General features: G+C 42.7%; 7 non-coding genes and 2 pseudogenes across 7 annotated transcripts; all 9 read left to right on the forward strand.

The window, feature by feature from the left end:
• Positions 1-8,861: 8,861 nt before the first annotated feature.
• On the forward strand, positions 8,862-8,980 carry LOC143011790 (5S ribosomal RNA). The gene has a single exon (XR_012964946.1). It is a non-coding gene; the product is annotated as a 5S ribosomal RNA (ribosomal RNA).
• Positions 8,981-9,437: 457 nt separating this feature from the next.
• Positions 9,438-9,556, forward strand: LOC143010968 (5S ribosomal RNA). The gene has a single exon (XR_012964875.1). It is a non-coding gene; the product is annotated as a 5S ribosomal RNA (ribosomal RNA).
• A 6,156-nt stretch (positions 9,557-15,712) lies between these two features.
• LOC143009239 (5S ribosomal RNA) lies at positions 15,713-15,831 on the forward strand. Its single transcript, XR_012964678.1, has one exon. It is a non-coding gene; the product is annotated as a 5S ribosomal RNA (ribosomal RNA).
• Positions 15,832-16,075: 244 nt separating this feature from the next.
• On the forward strand, positions 16,076-16,195 carry LOC143010591 (5S ribosomal RNA; annotated as a pseudogene).
• Positions 16,196-16,657: 462 nt separating this feature from the next.
• LOC143011118 (5S ribosomal RNA) lies at positions 16,658-16,776 on the forward strand (annotated as a pseudogene).
• Positions 16,777-17,227: 451 nt separating this feature from the next.
• Positions 17,228-17,346, forward strand: LOC143009290 (5S ribosomal RNA). Its single transcript, XR_012964681.1, has one exon. It is a non-coding gene; the product is annotated as a 5S ribosomal RNA (ribosomal RNA).
• A 1,174-nt stretch (positions 17,347-18,520) lies between these two features.
• Positions 18,521-18,639, forward strand: LOC143012660 (5S ribosomal RNA). The gene has a single exon (XR_012965069.1). It is a non-coding gene; the product is annotated as a 5S ribosomal RNA (ribosomal RNA).
• A 454-nt stretch (positions 18,640-19,093) lies between these two features.
• Positions 19,094-19,212, forward strand: LOC143008337 (5S ribosomal RNA). The gene has a single exon (XR_012964582.1). It is a non-coding gene; the product is annotated as a 5S ribosomal RNA (ribosomal RNA).
• Positions 19,213-20,026: 814 nt separating this feature from the next.
• On the forward strand, positions 20,027-20,145 carry LOC143009629 (5S ribosomal RNA). The gene has a single exon (XR_012964702.1). It is a non-coding gene; the product is annotated as a 5S ribosomal RNA (ribosomal RNA).
• Positions 20,146-21,266: the final 1,121 nt, after the last annotated feature.

The following is a 21,266-nucleotide window of genomic DNA, read 5'->3' on the forward strand; positions in this document are numbered from 1 at the left end:
ACAAGGAAGGAGATAGAGAGCTAAAATTTCAGACGCAGCATCCAGTCAGAGATGCCATCAATTTGTGTAAATTTAGTGCAAATTGGGGAATATTGAAAATTTTCTAAAAATGTTGACCCGGGTCATCAATTTTTGAAACTGGAGAGAACTTGAAAAGCCCATATCTGTGACAAGGAAGGAGATAGAGAGCTACAATTTCAGACGCAGCATCCAGGCAGAAATGCCATCAATGTGTGTAAATTTGGGGCAAATTGGGGAATATTGAAAATTTTCTAAAAATGTTGACCCGCGGGTCATCGATTCTTGTAACTAGAGAAAACTTGAAAAGCCCATGTCTGTGACAAGGAAGGAGATAGAGAGCTAAAATTTCAGACGCAGCATCCAGGCAGAAATGCCATCAATGTGTGTAAATTTGGGGCAAATTGGGGAATATTGAAAATTTTCTAAAAATGTTGACCCGCGGGTCATCAATTCTTGTAACTAGAGAAAACTTGAAAAGCCCATGTCTGTGACAAGGAAGGAGATAGAGAGCTACAATTTCAGATGCAGCATCCAGACAGAGATGCCATCAATTTGTGTAAATTTGGGGCAAATTGGGGAATATTGGAAATTTTCCAAAAATGTTGACCCTGGTCATCAATTTTTGAAACTGGAGAAAACTTTAAAAGCCCATATCTGTGACAAGGAAGGAGATAGAGAGCTAAAATTTCAGACGCAGCATCCAGACAGAAATGCCATCAATGTGTGTAAATTTGGGACAAATTGGGGAATATTGAAAATTTTCTAAAAATGTTGACCCGCGGGTCATCGATTCTTGAAACTAGAGAAAACTTGAAAAGCCCATATCTGTGACAAGGAAGGAGATAGAGAGCTAAAATTTCAGACGCAGCATCCAGACAGAAATGCCATCAATTTGTGTAAATTTGGGACAAATTGGGGAATATTGAAAATTTTGGAAAAAAGTTGACCCGCGGGTCATCGATTCTTGTAACTAGAGAAAACTTGAAAAGCCCATGTCTGTGACAAGGAAGGAGATAGAGAGCTACAATTTTAGACGCAGCATCCAGGCAGAAATGCCATCAATGTGTGTAAATTTGGGACTTATTGGGGAATATTGAAAATTTTCTAAAAATGTTGACCCGGGTCATCAATTTTTGAAACTGGAGAAAACTTGAAAAGCCCATATCTGTGACAAAGAAGGAGATAGAGAGCTAAAATTTCAGACGCAGCATCCAGACAGAAATGCCATCAATCTTAGTAAATTTGGGACAAATTGGGGAATATTGAAAATTTTCTAAAAATGTTGACCCGCGGGTCATCGATTCTTGAAACTAGAGAAAACTTGAAAAGCCCATGTCTGTGACAAGGAAGGAGATAGAGAGCTAAAATTTCAGACGCAGCATCCAGGCAGAAATGCCATCAATGTGTGTAAATTTGGGGCAAATTGGGGAATATTGAAAATTTTGGAAAAAAGTTGACCCCCGGGTCATCGATTTTTGAAACTGGAGAAAACTTTAAAAGCCCATATCTGTGACAAGGAAGGAGATAGAGAGCTACAATTTCAGACGCAGCATCCAGGCAGAAATGCTATCAATGTGTGTAAATTTGGGGCAAATTGGGGAATATTGAAAATTTTCTAAAAATGTTGACCCGCGGGTCATCGATTTTTGAAACTGGAGAAAACTTGAAAAGCCCATGTCTGTGACAAGGAAGGAGATAGAGAGCTACAATTTCAGACGCAGCATCCAGGCAGAAATGCCATCAATGTGTGTAAATTTGGGGCAAATTGGGGAATATTGAAAATTTTCTAAAAATGTTGACCCGCGGGTCATCAATTCTTGTAACTAGAGAAAACTTGAAAAGCCCATGTCTGTGACAAGGAAGGAGATAGAGAGCTACAATTTCAGATGCAGCATCCAGACAGAGATGCCATCAATTTGTGTAAATTTGGGGCAAATTGGGGAATATTGAAAATTTTCTAAAAATGTTGACCCGCGGGTCATCAATTCTTGTAACTAGAGAAAACTTGAAAAGCCCAAGTCTGTGACAATGAAGGAGATAGAGAGCTACAATTTCAGATGCAGCATCCAGACAGAGATGCCATCAATTTGTGTAAATTTGGGGCAAATTGGGGAATATTGGAAATTTTCCAGAAATGTTGACCCGGGTCATCAATTTTTGAAACTGGAGCAAACTTTCAAAAGCCCATATCTGTGACAAGGAAGGAGATAGAGAGCTAAATTTTCAGACGCAGCATCCAGGCAGAAATGCCATCAATGTGTGTAAATTTGGGGCAAATTGGGGAATATTGAAAATTTTCTAAAAATGTCGACCCGCGGGTCATCGATTCTTGTAACTAGAGAAAACTTGAAAAGCCCATGTCTGTGACAAGGAAGGAGATAGAGAGCTACAATTTCAGACGCAGCATCCAGGCAGAAATGCCATCAATGTGTGTAAATTTGGGGCAAATTGGGGAATATTGAAAATTTTCTAAAAATGTTGACCCGGGTCATCAATTTTTGAAACTGGAGAAAACTTGAAAAGCCCATATCTGTGACAAGGAAGGAGATAGAGAGCTAAATTTTCAGACGCAGCATCCAGGCAGAAATGCCATCAATGTGTGTAAATTTGGGGCAAATTGGGGAATATTGAAAATTTTCTAAAAATGTCGACCCGCGGGTCATCGATTCTTGTAACTAGAGAAAACTTGAAAAGCCCATGTCTGTGACAAGGAAGGAGATAGAGAGCTACAATTTCAGACGCAGCATCCAGGCAGAAATGCCATCAATGTGTGTAAATTTGGTGCAAATTGGGGAATATTGGAAATTTTGGAAAAATGTTGACCCGGGTCATCAATTTTTGAAACTGGAGAAAACTTGAAAAGCCCATATCTGTGACAAGGAAGGAGATAGAGAGCTAAATTTTCAGACGCAGCATCCAGGCAGAAATGCCATCAATGTGTGTAAATTTGGTGCAAATTGGGGAATATTGGAAATTTTGGAAAAATTTTGACCCCCGGGTCATCGATTTTTGAAACTGGAGAAAACTTTAAAAGCCCATATCTGTGACAAGGAAGGAGATAGAGAGCTAAAATTTCAGACGCAGCATCCAGACAGAAATGCCATCAATGTGTGTAAATTTGGGACAAATTGGGGAATATTGAAAATTTTCTAAAAATGTTGACCCGCGGGGTCATCGATTCTTGTAACTAGAGAAAACTTGAAAAGCCCATATCTGTGACAAGGAAGGAGATAGAGAGCTAAAATTTCAGACGCAGCATCCAGACAGAAATGCCATCAATTTGTGTAAATTTGGGACAAATTGGGGAATATTGAAAATTTTCTAAAAATGTTGGCCCGCGGGTCATCGATTTTTGAAACTGGAGAAAACTTGAAAAGCCCATATCTGTGACAAAGAAGGAGATAGAGAGCTAAAATTTCAGACGCAGCATCCAGGCAGAAATGCCATCAATGTGTGTAAATCGGGGCAAATTGGGGAATATTGAAAATTTTCTAAAAATGTTGACCCGCGGGTCATCGATTCTTGTAACTAGAGAAAACTTGAAAAGCCCATATCTGTGACAAAGAAGGAGATAGAGAGCTAAAATTTCAGACGCAGCATCCAGACAGAGATGCCATCAATTTGTGTAAATTTGGGGCAAATTGGGGAATATTGGAAATTTTCTAAAAATGTTGACCCGGGTCATCAATTTTTGAAACTGGAGAAAACTTGAAAAGCCCATGTCTGTGACAAGGAAGGAGATAGAGAGCTACAATATCAGACGCAGCATCCAGGCAGAAATGCCATCAATGTGTGTAAATTTGGGGCAAATTGGGGAATATTGAAAATGTTCTAAAAATGTTGACCCGGGTCATCAATTTTTGAAACTGGAGAAAACTTGAAAAGCCCATATCTGTGACAAGGAAGGAGATAGAGAGCTAAAATTTCAGACGCAGCATCCAGGCAGAAATGCCATCAATGTGTGTAAATTTGGGGCAAATTGGGGAATATTGAAAATTTTCTAAAAATGTTGACCCGCGGCTCATCGATTCTTCAAACTAGAGAAAACTTGAAAAGCCCATATCTGTGACAAGGAAGGAGATAGAGAGCTACAATTTCAGACGCAGCATCCAGGCAGAAATGCCATCAATGTGCGTAAATTTGGGGCAAATTGGGGAATATTGAAAATTTTGGAAAAATTTTAACCCCCGGGTCATCGATTTTTGAAACTGGAGAAAACTTTAAAAGCCCATATCTGTGACAAGGAAGGAGATAGAGAGCTACAATTTCAGACGCAGCATCCAGGTAGAAATGCCATCAATGTGTGTAAATTTGGGGCGAATTGGGGAATATTGAAAATTTTGGAAAAATTTTAACCCCCGGGTCATCGATTTTTGAAACTGGAGAAAACTTTAAAAGCCCATATCTGTGACAAGGAAGGAGATAGAGAGCTAAAATTTCAGACGCAGCATCCAGACAGAAATGCCATCAATGTGTGTAAATTTGGGACAAATTGGGGAATATTGAAAATTTTCTAAAAATGTTGACCCGCGGGTCATCGATTCTTGAAACTAGAGAAAACTTGAAAAGCCCATATCTGTGACAAGGAAGGAGATAGAGAGCTAAAATTTCAGACGCAGCATCCAGACAGAAATGCCATCAATTTGTGTAAATTTGGGACAAATTGGGGAATATTGAAAATTTTGGAAAAAAGTTGACCCGCGGGTCATCGATTCTTGTAACTAGAGAAAACTTGAAAAGCCCATGTCTGTGACAAGGAAGGAGATAGAGAGCTACAATTTTAGACGCAGCATCCAGGCAGAAATGCCATCAATGTGTGTAAATTTGGGACTTATTGGGGAATATTGAAAATTTTCTAAAAATGTTGACCCGCGGGTCATCGATTCTTGTAACTAGATTCTTGTAACTAGAGAAAACTTGAAAAGCCCATATCTGTGACAAGGAAGGAGATAGAGAGCTAAAATTTCAGACGCAGCATCCAGGCAGAAATGCCATCAATGTGTGTAAATTTGGGGCAAATTGGGGAATATTGAAAATTTTCTAAAAATGTTGACCCGCGGGTCATCGATTTTTGAAACTGGAGAAAACTTGAAAAGCCCATATCTGTGACAAGGAAGGAGATAGAGAGCTAAAATTTCAGACGCAGCATCCAGGTAGAAATGCCATCAATGTGTGTAAATTTGGGGCAAATTGGGGAATATTGAAAATTTTGGAAAAATGTTGACCCGCGGGTCATCGATTTTTGAAACTGGAGAAAACTTGAAAAGCCCATGTCTGTGACAAGGAAGGAGATAGAGAGCTACAATTTCAGAGGCAGCATCCAGGCAGAAATGCCATCAATGTGTGTAAATTTGGGGCAAATTGGGGAATATTGAAAATTTTCTAAAAATGTTGACCCGCGGGTCATCGATTCTTGAAACTAGAGAAAACTTGAAAAGCCCATATCTGTGACAAGGAAGGAGATAGAGAGCTAAAATTTCAGACGCAGCACCCAGACAGAAATGCCATCAATTTGTGTAAATTTGGGGCAAATTGGGGAATATTGAAAATTTTGGAAAAATTTGACCCCCGGGTCATCAATTTTTGAAACTGGAGAAAACTTGAAAAGCCCATATCTGTGACAAGGAAGGAGATAGAGAGCTAAAATTTCAGACGTTGCATCCAGACAGAAATGCCATCAATTTGTGTAAATTTATGGGCAAATTGGGGAATATTGAAAATTTTCTAAAAATGTTGACCCGCGGGTCATCGATTCTTGAAACTAGAGAAAACTTGAAAAGCCCATGTCTGTGACAAGGAAGGAGATAGAGAGCTAAAATTTCAGACGCAGCATCCAGACAGAGATGCCATCAATTTGTGTAAATTTGGGGCAAATTGGGGAATATTGAAAATTTTCTAAAAATGTTGACCCGCGGGTCATCAATTCTTGTAACTAGAGAAAACTTGAAAAGCCCAAGTCTGTGACAATGAAGGAGATAGAGAGCTACAATTTCAGATGCAGCATCCAGACAGAGATGCCATCAATTTGTGTAAATTTGGGGCAAATTGGGGAATATTGGAAATTTTCCAAAAATGTTGACCCGGGTCATCAATTTTTGAAACTGGAGCAAACTTTCAAAAGCCCATATCTGTGACAAGGAAGGAGATAGAGAGCTAAATTTTCAGACGCAGCATCCAGGCAGAAATGCCATCAATGTGTGTAAATTTGGGGCAAATTGGGGAATATTGAAAATTTTCTAAAAATGTCGACCCGCGGGTCATCGATTCTTGTAACTAGAGAAAACTTGAAAAGCCCATGTCTGTGACAAGGAAGGAGATAGAGAGCTACAATTTCAGACGCAGCATCCAGGCAGAAATGCCATCAATGTGTGTAAATTTGCGGCAAATTGGGGAATATTGAAAATTTTCTAAAAATGTTGACCCGGGTCATCAATTTTTGAAACTGGAGAAAACTTGAAAAGCCCATATCTGTGACAAGGAAGGAGATAGAGAGCTAAATTTTCAGACGCAGCATCCAGGCAGAAATGCCATCAATGTGTGTAAATTTGGGGCAAATTGGGGAATATTGAAAATTTTCTAAAAATGTCGACCCGCGGGTCATCGATTCTTGTAACTAGAGAAAACTTGAAAAGCCCATGTCTGTGACAAGGAAGGAGATAGAGAGCTACAATTTCAGACGCAGCATCCAGGCAGAAATGCCATCAATGTGTGTAAATTTGGGGCAAATTGGGGAATATTGAAAATTTTCTAAAAATGTTGACCCGGGTCATCAATTTTTGAAACTGGAGAAAACTTGAAAAGCCCATATCTGTGACAAGGAAGGAGATAGAGAGCTAAATTTTCAGACGCAGCATCCAGGCAGAAATGCCATCAATGTGTGTAAATTTGGTGCAAATTGGGGAATATTGAAAATTTTGGAAAAAAGTTGACCCCCGGGTCATCGATTTTTGAAACTGGAGAAAACTTTAAAAGCCCATATCTGTGACAAGGAAGGAGATAGAGAGCTACAATTTCAGACGCAGCATCCAGGCAGAAATGCCATCAATGTGTGTAAATTTGGGGCAAATTGGGGAATATTGAAAATTTTGGAAAAAAGTTGACCCCCGGGTCATCGATTTTTGAAACTGGAGAAAACTTTAAAAGCCCATATCTGTGACAAGGAAGGAGATAGAGAGCTAAAATTTCAGACGCAGCATCCAGACAGAAATGCCATCAATTTGTGTAAATTTGAGACAAATTGGGGAATATTGAAAATTTTCTAAAAATGTTGACCCGGGTTATCAATTTTTGAAACTGGAGAAAACTTGAAAAGCCCATATCTGTGACAAGGAAGGAGATAGAGAGCTAAAATTTCAGACGCAGCATCCAGGTAGAAATGCCATCAATGTGTGTAAATTTGGGGCAAATTGGGGAATATTGAAAACTTTGGAAAAATGTTGACCCGCGGGTCATCGATTTTTGAAACTGGAGAAAACTTTAAAAGCCCATATCTGTGACAAGGAAGGAGATAGAGAGCTAAAATTTCAGACGCAGCATCCAGACAGAAATGCCATCAATTTGTGTAAATTTGGGACAAATTGGGGAATATTGAAAATTTTCTAAAAATGTTGACCCGCGGGTCATCAATTCTTGTAACTAGAGAAAACTTGAAAAGCCCATGTCTGTGACAAGGAAGGAGATAGAGAGCTACAATTTTAGAGGCAGCATCCAGGCAGAAATGCCATCAATGTGTGTAAATTTGGGGCGAATTGGGGAATATTGAAAATTTTCTAAAAATGTTGACCCGCGGGTCATCGATTCTTGAAACTAGAGAAAACTTGAAAAGCCCATATCTGTGACAAGGAAGGAGATAGAGAGCTAAAATTTCAGACGCAGCACCCAGACAGAAATGCCATCAATTTGTGTAAATTTGGGGCAAATTGGGGAATATTGAAAATTTTGGAAAAATTTGACCCCCGGGTCATCAATTTTTGAAACTGGAGAAAACTTGAAAAGCCCATATCTGTGACAAGGAAGGAGACAGAGAGCTAAAATTTCAGACGCAGCATCCAGGCAGAAATGCCATCAATGTGTGTAAATTTGGGGCAAATTGGGGAATATTGAAAATTTTCTAAAAATTTTGACCCGCGGGTCATCGATTCTTGAAACTAGAGAAAACTTGAAAAGCCCATATCTGTGACAAGGAAGGAGATAGAGAGCTAAAATTTCAGACGCAGCACCCAGACAGAAATGCCATCAATTTGTGTAAATTTGGGGCAAATTGGGGAATATTGAAAATTTTGGAAAAAAGTTGACCCCCGGGTCATCAATTTTTGAAACTGGAGAAAACTTGAAAAGCCCATATCTGTGACAAGGAAGGAGATAGAGAGCTACAATTTCAGACGCAGCATCCAGGCAGAAATGCCATCAATGTGTGTAAATTTGGGGCAAATTGGGGAATATTGAAAATTTTCTAAAAATGTTGACTCGCGGGTCATCGATTTTTGAAACTGGAGAAACTTTTAAAGCCCATATCTGTGACAAGGAAGGAGATAGAGAGCTACAATTTCAGACGCAGCATCCAGACAGAAATGCCATCAATGTGTGTAAATTTTGGACAAATTGGGGAATATTGAAAATTTTGGAAAAAAGTTGACCCCCGGGTCATCGATTTTTGAAACTGGAGAAAACTTAAAAAGCCCATATCTGTGACAAGGAAGGAGATAGAGGCTGCTGTGTTCTTCTGATGAAGGCATCATGTAAATTGTGATATACATGAACTTGAGTGTAGTCATGTGTACACGGTGACTTGAACTGGGTCTGTCTCACCTATAAAGAGCCTCTGTGTGGCCGCTCTCCTATTTTACGGCCATACCACTCTGAACACGCCTGATCTCGTCTGATCTCGGAAGCTAAGCAGCGTCGGGCCAGGTTAGTACTTGGATGGGAGACCCCCTGGGAATACCCGGTGCCGTAAGCATTTTGGCCCTCTGAGCAGCAGGCCTCACCTGGTCCTCCTCCCTCATGTTTCACTCCCTCTGTGAACACGCAAGTTCCCTCGGGAGAATAAAGTTGTATCTTATCTTATCTTATATGAAAGCATACATTCAGAAAATGAGTATTGCACATGGGCATAATATGAGAAGATTGAATGCACATGAGAAGTGAAGTACACGAGCCACTGTGTGACGATGATGATGATGATGATGATGATGATGATGAAAGTGAGCGTCAGAGATGTTAGTGGTCCCTCTTAATGTTCTATGTGATGATTATCAGTTTCATTAGGTAAGACTTCATTATCCAGAAATGTGTGTTTCTGATGAAGGCATCATGTAAATTGTGATATACATGAACTTGAGTGTAGTCATGTGTACACGGTGACTTGAACTGGGTCTGTCTCACCTTTAAAGAGCCTCTGTGTGGCTGCTCTCCTCGTTTACGGCCATACCACTCTGAACACGCCCGATCTCGTCTGATCTCGGAAGCTAATCAGCGTCGGGCCAGGTTAGTACTTGGATGGGAGACCGCCTGGGAATACCCGGTGCCGTAAGCATTTTGGCCCTCTGAGCAGCAGGCCTCACCTGGTCCTCCTCCCTCATGTTTCACTCCCTCTGTCAACACGCAATTTCTCTCGGGAGAATAAAGTTGTGTCTTATCTTATTTGAAATGTTAGTGTTCTTCTGATGAAGGCATCATGTAAATTGTGATATACATGAACTTGAGTGTAGTCATGTGTACACGGTGACTTGAACTGGGTCTGCTCTTCTCGTTAACGGCCATACCACTCTGAACACGGAAGTAAGAGGAGGTGTGTGTGAGCTCCAGGCGTGCGTGTATTTTGACTGATCCTGTGCGGCAATTTTGATTTTGAGTTTGAACTGTGGCGTTTCTTTAATCCCAGATTTTTCATTTCTTTGATAGCTCGGTTTTTGGAGCCACCCCCAGCAGTTTTGACTGTCTGGGGGACACTTTAAGTTAATTGTTTGTTTGGTTTGTGTTTTCCTGATGGAAAATAGTTTATACTGTGCTCCAAGTATGGTGAGAACCAGAGGAAAGGGAGCCAGAGTCGCTGCACCGGGCCCGGACCGGACGGCCGAGGCAAGCGAGCTGATGGTGAAAGACGATCGGGCGTACAGGACCGTGGACGGTCAGAATATGACGGGAGAAATGGAGGACACACGTGCGGTGACAGCTCCTGACGTAGCCGAAAATGCGGAAGGAGGAAGAGGGCAGGAGAGAGAAATCATGAGAGAGGAAGAGATACGGATTATTAAGGATAAAGCTGAAGAGTTTCAGCAAAATTTAACGCTCGCGCTGGAGCTGATTGGAGAAGATAAAGTGACCGCAATGGAGCTGATCCAGGCAATACAAGACACTTGTGGGAAAATCATCGCCTGCCGGTACACGGACAGAAATAAATATGACATATCACAATGAATCACCCGAAGGGGAAAGAAAGACTATTGGACGGCATAAAAATTGGACAGACCGCGATCATGTCCAAGGAGTTATGTAATGATGAGCTGGTGGTCTCGTTTCTGGGGCTGCCGGCGTATATCACGGACAGCGTCATTCTGGGCAAGCTGAACAGCTGGGGAGTAAGTGCAGTATCCCCGATCATCAGGAGAATGTGGCCGGGAACTTGAATTGCTGACGGAACAAGATACGTGAAAGTTAAATTCACGGAGACGGTCCAATCACTTCCATATTCGACCAAGTTTGAGACGGCTTTTGGAGCAGAGTTCTTCAGAGTTTTGCACGACAAACAGGTGAAAGTGTGCAGACAGTGCATACAGACTGGTCATATCCTGAGGGACTGTCCAGATTTCCTTTGTAGAAAATGTGGAGAGCAGGGGCACTATGCAAGGGAGTGCATGGGCAGAGGGAACAAATGCCAGAGCTGCAAAAAGGAGAGCAGCAGATGTGTTTGTGAGGACGTTGATCATGCTCCAGGGACGGGAGGAAAGCAACGTGAGGAGCAGGAAGAATCGAGAGAGAATATCTCTGAGAGGGAGGAGACCGAGAAGGATCGTGCGGAGGGGGAAGCGGAGAAAGGAAGAGACATACTGGAGTCGGACGGAGAGCAAGGAATGGAGGTGAGAGGATCGACAGCTGAGGTGCCGGGACATGGAGACGCAGCAGAGGGGCAGAGTGTGGATACATCGGAGAGAAAGGAGAGGAAGGTGAAAATTGTTCAACTTCAGCGGCCCCCAGAATCAGACTCAGAGATATGCTTGACGGGGTCTCAAGAGTCGGGGAACTCGGAGTCTGATATGGACCTCGGAAACAGCCAGGAGCTGGGGAAGAGAAGACTGCAATGGATGCTGAAGACAAGGGGATCAAAAAGAGGAAAAAGTAAGACATGAACTGTAGCATAAAGGTGATGGGCCTGATTTATCTCTATGTATTTACAATGTTAAAAATACTATCGCAAAACACAAACGGCTTAAGATGTATTAACAAGATGAGAGATGTTTTAAGGGTGGATACTTTTGACATCCTCTGTGTACAAGAGACTAAGTGGACAAGGGAGTGGAGAAGCTATCTGAGGGATACATGGGCTGGAAAAGTGTGGGCAAACAACGGTGTAAATGGACGAGCCGGAGTCGCTATTTTTGCTAAAGGAGATAAGATCAAAAATGTTAAGGAAATAGTGAAGGATGATGAGGGAAGGGTGATCGGTATTGAATTTATTTACAGGAATGTGCTTTACAAACTTTTGAATATTTATGCACCGAATGAGGACAACAAGCGTGGAATTTTCTTTGATCAACTAAAACCGCATTTGGGAGGGAACATTTGTGTAGTGGGGGATTTTAACTGTGCACTTACGAGATTGGATATATCAAGCAACAATACATACAAAAGTGATATAAGTAGGAAATCGCTAAATGAGCTTTTTGACTATTTCAACCTGGTAGATCTGTGGAGGGTGCGCAATATGGGAGAAAGGGGCTTTTCCAGACGACAGACGGTTCTGGGGAAACTTAAACAGTCCAGGATTGACTTATGTCTATTAGCATCTGGGCTGGAAAAAAAGATTTCAAAATGCTGGTATGAGTTCACAGGGTTTAGCGATCATGCAAGGTTATGGGTGGAGCTGGGGGAGAAAGAGCACAAAGGTGGAGGGTTATGGTGTTTAAATAACAGTGTTTTGCTGGATGGAAAATATAGGGAGAAAGTTGAAAATCTACTGAAAGAAAGAAAAAGAGAACTGCAGGGTGAGGGTTGTATAAATATGGGGGAGTGGTGGGAGGAGGTGAAATTGCACATCAAAAAAGTGACAATAAACTATTGTAAAAATAAAATGGAGAAGGAAAGAAGGACTGAGTATAGTTTAAGAGACCAGATTAATAAAGAGCTGGAAAGGTCGATTGCAGAGGAAAACTTCAACAATCTAAAATATCTCATGCTGAGAAAACAATTAGATGAGCTTGAGAAGAAACGGAGCAGAGGGGCAGCTATCAGATCGAGGATGAAGGATATTTTAGAAGGGGAAAAGAATACAAGTTTCTTTTTAGGGCTTGAAAAAAGACAGCAAAAGAAAGCTCATCTGCAAAACCTGAAAAATGAAGAGGGTAAGACAATGGAGAAGACAGAGGAAATGCTGGAGGTGGCTCATAAACATTTTAAAACACTTTTTTCAAAGATGGAGGTAAACTCTACAGACCACAGTGTTTTTGAAGGGATAGAAAAAAAATTAGGGGAAGAGGACAGAGCAGACTGTGATAAAAACATTACAGAGGAAGAATTGGAAAGAGCAATAAATGGTTTGAATAAGAACAAAAGTCCAGGGCTGGATGGGTTATCGGGGGAATTTTACATCACCTTTAAACAGGTGATGAAGCCAATTCTCCTGAGAATCTTTCAATGCATGGAGCGGGAGGGGAAAGCATCTGGGGACTTCTTCACGGGGCTAATCCGAGTGGTGTATAAGAATAAGGGTGACAAAGGTGATTTGGGGAATTATAGGCCAATTAGTCTGCTAAATACAGATTATAAAATACTGGCTAAAATCCTGGCAAACAGATTGAAGGAGGTGATAGGCACAGTGGTGAATCCCTGTCAGTGTTATGGTGTGGTAGGGAGAGTCATTAGTGACATCATCTTATCGATCCAGGACATCTTTGACAAAATGAATCAGAAGGGAGGGCTGTACATAGGGGTTGATTTAGAGAAGGCGTTTGATAGGGTGGATCATGATTTTTTGTTTAAAACACTGGAAAAGATGGGTTTCGGGGAAGGTTTCACTAAATGGATTAGGTTAATATATAGGAATGCCATCAGTAGGGTGAAAATAAACGGGAGGTTAACTGAGAGCTTCGCTCTGGAGAGGTCAATCAGGCAAGGATGCCCGCTTTCAGCTATGTTATACTCCATAGCGGCAGAACCCTTGTCTGCCCTCATTAGGAGGGACCCAGGGATTTTGGGGATTGAAATGGAAGATAAAACGGACACGAAAATCTACCAGTACGCAGATGACATAAGTATTACGGTTAGGGATGAGAGGAGTGTAGACAGGGTGCTGCAGCATGTAGAGTGCTATGAGAGGGCATCTGGGGCCAAAATCAATGGGGAAAAAGCGAGCTAATGGGCTTTGGTGATGGTTTCGATTGTGTAAATAAATGGAATTTTGTAAAGAGAAATGAAATGGTGAAGGTTTTGGGTGTATATGTAGGTAAGAATCGAGATGCAGCAACAAAACAAACGTGGGGTGAAATAGAGGGAAAAATCAAAATGCGATTGGATTTCTGGTCCGGGAGGAAATTGAATCTAAGGGGTAAAGTGATAGTAACTAACGCCCTCCTCCTGTCCAAGTGTCAGTATGCGCTAAGAGTCTGTGAAATGCCGGACAGGGTAATAGGAAAGCTGAATGACATGATGAGTGCTTTCATCTGGAATAAAAAACAGCATTTGATAGCCAGGAAGGTGCTCATCAATGGGCAGAAGGAGGGCGGTTTGAAATTGGTGGACCTGAAAAGTAAAAAGCTTAGTGCACGGATTCGACTGTTAGGGAAATTTATGGGAAACGCAAAGATTTACGCGTGGCAGAAGTGCCTCGACTCTTGCCTACAGGGGTGGGATAATAGAGGAGTGTTTAATCTATGTAGGGAAACGGAGCAAAGGGAAAGAGCACAGGTTAATGCATTTACAGGGGAAATACTTGAAGCGTGGAATATTTTACTGGGGGATTTAAAGTTTAGATGTGAGACTGCGGAGCAGGTGTTACACCAACCAGTTTTCAGAAATCCGGCAATAAGGTGTCAGGGGAAGGTTTTTTCAGGGAGGTACTTGGAGGAACCAGGTTTAAATCAGGTGAAGCACTTTATCCAAAGAGGTGGTGGATTTCTGCAGGAGGAAGTAATCCAGGAGGTCAGGGGAAGATTAGGGAAAGTGAGACCAATAGAGATCAAAAGACTATGCCAGAGAATTTTAGAGGGGTTACCTCGTAGCTGGGTGGCGCTGGTGAAGGGGAGGAGGGCAGAGAAGGCTCTGGAGTTGGTCAGTTTCTCCCTCATCCAAGGAGGGAAAGAGCATGACATACGATCAGTTAACTCCAAGATACTATATAGAGTGTTTTTGGGAAAGGAAAAGAAGAAAGCGGCAGCTGAGGAAGTATGGCTAAGGCAGTTCCATGGGCTTCAGAGGGAGCACATTTGGTCAGATCTAAATGTGAAGTTCATTTCATCAGAGTGCTTTGATACAAATTTCAGGCTCAGACATAATAGAATATTTGTCAATTTGGTGCTAAACCAGATAAATAGACTCAACAGCAAGGTTTGTGATATATGTGAGGTGGAAGTGGAGACATTTAGGCACTTTATTTTTGAATCTAAGGAGCTAAAAGTGTTTTTTGAGAAACTGGACCAATGCTTTCAAAAATTTAGAGTCACAATCACGGAAAAGGAAAAATGGGAGAGGTTTTTTCTATTTGGGTATAAGGAAAGGAAAGCAGGGGTGAACAAATGGCTTATCAATTACATTCTGAGTTATGCCAAACATGTCATCAGACTTCGGAGAAACTATTCACATTTCGAGGACAAAAAAGTGAACATCTGGAGATTTTTCTGTAACTTTATGAAAAGGAATGTGAGTCTGCTGTGGGATGGTGGGGACAAGAATTTCAAACAAAAGGTGCTGGAAGATAACTGTCTATTTGTGTGTGGAAATCAGGGTGGGGTGCAAATGTCAATAGGTCAAGGGTGAGGGGTGATGGGTGAAGGAAAAAAAAAAAAAAAGATGTGATGAATGGTGTTATGGATTGTTGGAAATAATTTGATTTGATTTGAAATGACTTGTATTTACTTGTGTAAAATGTATTTGTAAAAATATTTATTTTTTGATAATAAAAGAGAAAAAAAAAGAAACACGCCCGATCTCGTCTGATCTCAGAAGCTAAGCAGCGTCGGGCCAGGTTAGTACTTGGATGGGAGACCGCCTGGGAATACCCGGTGCAGTAAGCATTTTGGCCCTCTGAGCAGCAGGCCTCACCTGGTCCTCCTCCCTCATGTTTCACTCCCTCTGTGAACACGCAATTTCCCTCGGGAGAATAACGTTGTATCTTATCTTATCAGAAATGTTAGTGTTCTACTGATGAAGGCATCATGTAAATTGTGATATACATGAACTTGAGTGTAGTCATGTGTACACGGTGACTTGAACTGGGTCCGTCTCACCTATAAAGAGCCTCTGTGTGGCTGCTCTCCTCGTTTACGGCCATACCACTCTGAACACGCCCAATCTCATCTGATCTCGGAAGCTAAGCAGCGTCAGGCCAGGTTAGTACTTGGATGGGATACCGCTTGGGAAAACCCGGTGCCGTAAGCATTTTGGCCCTCTGAGCAGCAGGCCTCACCTGGTCCTCCTCCCTCATGTTTCACTCCCTCTGTCAACACGCAATTTCCCTCGGGAGAATAAAGTTGTATCTTATCTTATTGAAATGTTAGTGTTCTTCTGATGAAGGCATCATGTAAATTGTGATATACATGAACTTGAGTGTAGTCATGCGTACACGGTGACTTGAACTGGGTCTGTCTCACCTATAAAGAGCCTCTGTGTGGCTGCTCTCCTCGTTTACGGCCATACCACTCTGAACACGCCTGATCTCGTCTGATCTTGTGAAGCTAAGCAGCGTCGGGCCAGGTTAGTACTTGGATGGGAGATCGCCTAGGAATACCCGGTGCCGTAAACATTTTGGCCCTGTGAGCAGCAGGCCTCACCTGGTCCTCCTCCCTCATGTTTCACTCCCTCTGTGAACACGCAAGTTCCCTCGGGAGAATAAAGTTGTATCTTATCTTATCTTATATGAAAGCATACATTCAGAAAATGAGTATTGCACATGGGCATAATATGAGAAGATTGAATGCACATGAGGAGTGAAGTACAGGAGCCACTGTGTGACGATGATGATGATGATGATGATGATGATGATGATGATGAAAGTGAGCGTCAGAGATGTAAGTGGTCCCTCTGTATGTTCTATGTGATGATTATCAGTTTCATTAGGTAAGACTTCATTATCCAGAAATGTGTGTTTCTGATGAAGGCATCATGTAAATTGTGATATACATGAACTTGAGTGTAGTCATGTGTACACGGTGACTTGAACTGGGTCTGTCTCACCTATAAAGAGCCTCTGTGTGGCTGCTCTCCTCGGTACGGCCATACCACTCTGAACACGCCCGATCTCGTCTGATCTCGGAAGCTAAGCAGCGTCGGGCCAGGTTAGTAATTGCATCGGAGACCGCCTGGGAAAACCCGGTGCCGTAAGCATTTTGGCACTCTGAGCAGTAGGCCTCACCTGGTCCTCCTCCCTCATGTTTCACTCCCTCTCTCAACACGCAATTTCCCTCGGGAAAATAAAGTTGTATCTTATCTTATCTTATATGAAAGCATACATTCAGAAAATGAGTATTGCATATGGTCATAATATGAGAAGATTGAATGCACATGAGAAGTGAAGTACACGAGCCACTGTGTGACGATGATGATGATGAAAATGATGATGAAAGTGAGCGTCAGAAATGTTAGTGGTCCCTCTGTATGTTCCATGTGATGATTATCAGTTTCATTAGGTAAGACTTCATTATCCAGAAATGTGTGTTTCTGAGGAAGGCATCATGTAAATTGTGATATACATGAACTTGAGTGTAGTCATGTGTACACGGTGACTTGAACTGAATCTGTCTCACCTATAAAGAGCCTCTGTGCGGCTGCTTTCCTTGTTTACGGCCATACCACTCTGAACACGCCCGATCTCGTCTGATCTCAGAAGCTAATCAGCGTCGGGCCAGGTTAGTACTTGGATGGGAGACCGCCTGGGAATACCCAGTGCCGTAAGCATTTTGGCCCTCTGAGCAGCAGGCCTCACCTGGTCCTCCTCCCTCATGTTTCACTCCCTCTGTCAACACGCAATTTCCCTCGGGAGAATAAAGTTGTATCTTATCTTATCTGAAATGTTAGTGTTCTTCTGATGAAGGCATCATGTAAATTGTGATATACATGAACTTGAGTGTAGTCATGTGTACACTGTGACTTGAACTGGGTCTGTCTCACCTATAAAGAGCCTCTGTGTGGCTGCTCTCCTAGTTTAAGGCCGTACCACTCTGAACACGCACAATCTCGGAAGCTAAGCAGCGTCGGGCCAGGTTAGTACTTGGATGGGAGATCGCCTAGGAATACCCGGTGCCGTAAGCATTTTGGCCCTGTGAGCAGCAGGCCTCACCTGGTCCTCCTCCCTCATGTTTCACTCCCTCTGTGAACACGCAAGTTCCCTCGGGAGAATAAAGTTGTATCTTATCTTATCTTATATGAAAGCATACATTCAGAAAATGAGTATTGCACATGGGCATAATATGAGAAGATTGAATGCACATGAGGAGTGAAGTACAGGAGCCACTGTGTGACGATGATGATGATGATGATGATGATGATGATGATGATGATGAAAGTGAGCGTCAGAGATGTAAGTGGTCCCTCTGTATGTTCTATGTGATGATTATCAGTTTCATTAGGTAAGACTTCATTATCCAGAAATGTGTGTTTCTGATGAAGGCATCATGTAAATTGTGATATACATGAACTTGAGTGTAGTCATGTGTACACGGTGACTTGAACTGGGTCTGTCTCACCTATAAAGAGCCTCTGTGTGGCTGCTCTCCTAGTTTAAGGCCGTACCACTCTGAACACGCACAATCTCGGAAGCTAAGGAGCGTCGGGCCAGGTTAATACTTGGATGGGAGACCGCCTGGGAATACCCGGTGCCGTAAGCATTTTGGCCCTCTGAGCAGCAGGCCTCACCTGGTCCTCCTCCCTCATGTTTCACTCCCTCTGTCAACACGCAATTTCCCTCGGGAGAATAAAGTTGTCTCTTATCTTTTCTGAAATGTTAGTGTTCTTCTGATGAAGACATCATGTAAATTGTGATATACATGAACTTGAGTGTAGTCATGTGTACACGGTGACTTGAACTGGGTCCGTCTCACCTATAAAGAGCCTCTGTGTGGCTGCTCTCCTCGTTTACGGCCATACCACTCTGAACACGCCCGATCTCGTCTGATCGCGGAAGCTAAGCAGCGTCGGGCCAGGTTAGTACTTGGATGGGAGACCGTCTGGGAATACCCGGTGCCGTAAGCATTTTAGCCCTCTTAGCAGCAGGCCTCACCTGGTCCTCCTCCCTCATGTTTCACTCCCTCTGTCAACACCCAATGTCCTTCGGGAGAATAAAGTTGTATCTTATCTTATCTTATATGAAAGCATACATTCAGAAAATGAGTATTGCACATGGGCATAATATTTGATGATTGAATGCACATGAGAAGTTAAGTACACGAGCCACTGTGTGACGATGATGATGATGATGATGATGATGATGAAAGTGAGCGTCAGAGATGTTAGTGGTCCCTCTTTATGTTCTATGTGATGATTATCAGTTTCATTAGGTAAGACTTCATTATCCAGAAATGTGTGTTTCTGATGAAGGCATCATGTAAATTGTGATATACATGAACTTGAGTGTAGTCATGTGTACACGGTGACTTGAACTGGGTCTGTCTCACCTATAAAGAGCCTCTGTGCGGCTGCTTTCCTTGTTTACGGCCATACCACTCTGAACACGCCCGATCTCGTCTGATCTCGGAAGCTGATCAGCGTCGGGCCAGGTTAGTACTTGGATGGGAGACCGTCTGGGAATACCCGGTGCCGTAAGCATTTTAGCCCTCTGAGCAGCAGGCCTCACCTGGTCCTCCTCCCTCATGTTTCACTCCCTCTGTCAACACCCAATGTCCTTCGGGAGAATAAAGTTGTATCTTATCTTATCTTATATGAAAGCATACATTCAGAAAATGAGTATTGCACATGGGCATAATATGAGATGATTGAATGCACATGAGGAGTGAAGTACAGGAGCCACTGTGTGACGATGATGATGATGATGATGATGATGATGAGGATGAAAGTGAGCGTCAGAGATGTAAGTGGTCCCTCTGTATGTTCTATGTGATGATTATCAGTTTCATTAGGTAAGACTTCATTATCCAGAAATGTGTGTTTCTGATGAAGGCATCATGTAAATTGTGATATACATGAACTTGAGTGTAGTCATGTGTACACGGTGACTTGAACTGGGTCTGTCTCACCTATAAAGAGCCTCTGTGTGGCTGTTCTCCTAGTTTAAGGCCGTACCACTCTGAACACGCACAATCTCAGAAGCTAAGCAGCGTCGGGCCAGGTTAGTACTTGGATGGGAGACCGCCTGGGAATACCCGGTGCCGTAAGCATTTTGGCCCTCTGAGCAGCAGGCCTCACCTGGTCCTCCTCCCTCATGTTTCACTCCCTCTGTCAACACGCAATTTCCCTCGGGAGAATAAAGTTGTATCTTATCTTATCTGAAATGTTAGTGTTCTTCTGATGGAGGCATCATGTAAATTGTGATATACATGAACTTGAGTGTAGTCATGCGTACACGGTGACTTGAACTGGGTCTGTCTCACCTATAAAGAGCCTCTGTGTGGCTGCTCTCCTCGTTTACGGCCATACCACTCTGAACACGCCTGATCTCGTCTGATCTTGGAAGCTAAGCAGCGTCGGGCCAGGTTAGTACTTGGATGGGAGACCGCCTGGGAATACCCGCTGCCGTAAGCATTTTGGCCCTCTGAGCAGCAGGCCTCACCTGGTCCTCCTCCCTCATGTTTCACTCCCTCTGTCAACAACCAATGTCCCTCGGGAGAATAAAGTTGTATCTTATCTTATCGTATATGAAAGCATACATTCAGAAAATGAGTATTGCACATGGGCATAATATGAGATGATTGAATGCACGTGAGGAGTGAAGTACAGGAGCCACTGTGTGACGATGATGATGATGATGATGATGATGATGATGATGAGGATGAAAGTGAGCGTCAGAGATGTAAGTGGTCCCTCTGTATGTTCTATGTGATGATTATCAGTTTCATTAGGTAAGACTTCATTATCCAGAAATGTGTGTTTCTGATGAAGGCATCATGTAAATTGTGATATACATGAACTTGAGTGTAGTCATGTGTACACGGTGACTTGAACTGGGTCTGTCTCACCTATAAAGAGCCTCTGTGTGGCTGCTCTCCTCGTTTACGGCCATACCACTCTGAACATGGAAGTAAGAGGAGGTGTGTGTGAGCTCCAGGCGTGCGTGTATTTTGACTGATCCTGTGCGGCAATTTTGATTTTGAGTTTGAACTGTGGCGTTTCTTTAAGCCCAGATTTTTCGTTTCTTTGATAGCTCGGTTTTTGGAGCCACCCCCAGCAGTTTTGACTGTCTGGGGGACACTTTAAGTTAATTGTTTGTTTGGTTTGTGTTTTCCTGATGGAAAATAGTTTATACTGTGCTCCAAGTATGGTGAGAACCAGAGGAAAGGGAGCCAGAGTCGCTGCACCGGGCTCGGACCGGACGGCTGAGGCAAACGAGCCGATGGTGAAAGACGATCGGGCGTACAGGACCGTGGACGGTCAGAATATGACGGGAGAAATGGAGGACACACGTGCGGTGACAGCTCCTGACGTAGCCGAAAATGCGGAAGGAGGAAGAGGGCAGGAGAGAGAAATCATCAGAGAGGAAGAGATACGGATTATTAAGGATAAAGCTGAAGAGTTTCAGCAAAATTTAACGCTCGCCCTGGAGCTGATTGGAGAAGATAAAGTGACCGCAATGGAGCTGATCCAGGCAATACAAGACACTTGTGGGAAAATCATCGCCTGCCGGTACACGGGCAGAAATAAATATG

The sequence above is a fragment of the Genypterus blacodes genome, unplaced genomic scaffold, assembly GCF_046128005.1.
Source record: "Genypterus blacodes isolate CSIRO-AG114 ecotype Tasmania unplaced genomic scaffold, CSIRO-AGI_Gbla_v1 ptg000002l_1, whole genome shotgun sequence".
Taxonomy (NCBI): domain Eukaryota; kingdom Metazoa; phylum Chordata; class Actinopteri; order Ophidiiformes; family Ophidiidae; genus Genypterus; species Genypterus blacodes.